The 2,466-nt window shown below is 35.0% G+C and overlaps 1 pseudogene; it reads left to right on the top strand.

Moving 5' to 3' along the window:
* Window positions 1-1,237: 1,237 nt before the first annotated feature.
* LOC140516592 (olfactory receptor 4A47-like) lies at window positions 1,238-2,189 on the top strand (annotated as a pseudogene).
* The last annotated feature ends 277 nt before the right edge of the window (window positions 2,190-2,466 follow it).

The following is a 2,466-nucleotide window of genomic DNA, read 5'->3' as shown; positions in this document are numbered from 1 at the left end:
ATGTGATAAACGTATTGGGAAAGATGACAATTATAGTTTAAAGTGATACTGTTCTGATGGATTTTTTTATATTGTAATAAAGCTATTATGGAGAAAAAATATTATTATCACAATAGAACAAATCCCAATTGATGGAATGAAACAAGGTGCTATTAGTTTTTAACTATTCAGTGATGGAGGGTCATTTGGAAGACCCACAGTTTACTTAATGAAACTGCTTAATTACTTTAAAAAATACAAATCTTTTCACATAGGTGATCAGGGGACGTTTAATCAGTCTCACATTTCTGTGCCTTAATCTGGAATCGCTACTAACTATTTTTCTTCCTATGTGAGAACAAATTGTGTTATTGAAGTGGAAGTGACTTGGAAGTTTTAGAAGAACATTAATAGATAAATTGTAAAGGTTGTGTTTACAAAAAGGAACTAAAATACTCATGCCATTGGAAATGAGGAAACTCATGGCCAGGAAGTCACCTCAGAGGACACCAGTAAAACGATTTTATACCACAAAATATTCATTAAGGTATTTTTGTAGCAACAAAAATTTAAAATGTTGTAGATGTCCATTTATTGGGGCACACTCAAATATGACATATCATATCTGTATTATTAGAAAATATGAATATCTGGAATTTAGAGAAACATTCGAGGTTATTTTAATTACAGCAAGAGTCTAATAGGGAGAAAATGGAAAGCAATCTCCACTAAGTTGACAACAATATAAATAGAAAGAAAGACTGAAATGTAGTGTAATTATGGTGATCAATTTTGTCACAGGAAATATTTGAGAAAGTGTGCCTTATTCCCTTCCTTACAAAGAAGAGAAACTGTGAGTAAGGCTTAATTCATATACTTTCAGATGTAGAGGGGTGTATTAAGTAATGAAAGAGACATAAAAAGGGATCAATAAAATATTTATGCTTCATAATTATCTTTACAGGTAAAAATTTGACTGCTGAAGCTGCAGAAGATTAACCAACTTTTATGTGAGAGATTAAAATTTGCAAATAGTATATCCATCATTTCTTCTCTCCCTGCCCCAATTCCACAAAAGCTCAGTTTTTACTATTATTACCAGTGTTCTGGTACTTAAAATGATGCCCATAAAAGATATGAGATTGTTCATAAAAAGGGTAGATATGGAAACTGAATTCAAAGTTTTCTAACTACAATTCTGGTGCCATATCCGTTAAACAGTTACTCTTCCTCTCCCCCTGTCACTCCTTCAAAAATCATGGAAAACAGAAACAATGTCACTGAGTTTGTCCTTCTGGGGCTCACTCAGAATTATGAGGTACAAAAAATACTATTTGCTGTATTCTTAATTATCTACATGCTGACTATTGTGGGCAATATCCTGATTATCATAACTGTCATTGGAAGTAAGAGCTGAGGTCTCCTATGTACTTCTTTCTTGCTTTCTTGTCTTTTATGGATGCTACCTATTCCACTGTCATTGTCCCTAAAATGACCCTAGACATGCTTTGTGAAAAGGCAACCATTTCATTCCAAGCTTGCACGGTGCAGCTCTTTTTGGAACACCTATTTGGTGGGGCTGAAGTTTTCCTCCTCATTTTTATGGCCTATGATCGTTATGTAGCCATCTGCAAACCCTTGTATTACCTAGTCATTATGAGATGGCGTGTATGTGTTCTGCTGTTAGTGGTATCCTGGATTGGAGGCTTCATGCATTCATTAGTTCAGCTGCTTGTCATTGTTAGTCTCCCATTCTGTGGACCCAATATCATTGATCACTTCACTTGTGACATGAATCCTTTAGTGGAACTTTCCTGTACAGATACCTATATAATTGGCATTTCAGTGGGTACCAATGGGGGAGCAATTTGCACAATTATCTTTGTACTCTTGCTTATCTCCTATGGGGTCATTCTACGTATTTGAAATCCCAAAGTTCCTAAGGCCGACAAAAAGCCCTTTCTACTTGCATCTCCCACACCACAGTTGTTGTCTTCTTCTTTGTCCCTTGTATTTTCATGTATGATAGACCTGTCCGTACCTTCCCCATTGATAAGTCTCTAACTGTCTTCTGTACTATCATCACTCCTATGTTGAACCCTTTGATCTATACTCTGAGAAACAGAGAGATGAAAAATGCCATGAGGAAGCTTTGGAACAGAAAAGTGATGTCCAGGTGTAAGGTAATGGAGGTCCTGGCCAAGCAATGATGTTTCACAAAGGAAATGATAGAAGATTTTAACATTCTTAGAACTTATTTGAGTCTGAGTAAGCTGATCTTGTACATGTGAAGAAAAAATTAGCTTCCTGTCAGCATTAGAAACTACCTTTTTGTTGTTGTTGTTGGGTATATTTCTTTAAGAGCATTATGGTATTATGAAAAATGCTATACGTGTACAGATAGATAACTAATGTTTTTTTTGTACAGATTGAAATATATTTTTTGCTTTACTTTTTGACATTTTCTCCAATGTGTTCAATATGGAA

The sequence above is a fragment of the Notamacropus eugenii genome, chromosome Y (assembly GCF_028372415.1).
Source record: "Notamacropus eugenii isolate mMacEug1 chromosome Y, mMacEug1.pri_v2, whole genome shotgun sequence".
Classification (NCBI taxonomy): Eukaryota; Metazoa; Chordata; class Mammalia; order Diprotodontia; family Macropodidae; genus Notamacropus; species Notamacropus eugenii.
The sequence above is the reverse complement of the archived record's forward strand: the minus strand, read 5'-3'. Positions and strand labels throughout refer to the sequence as shown.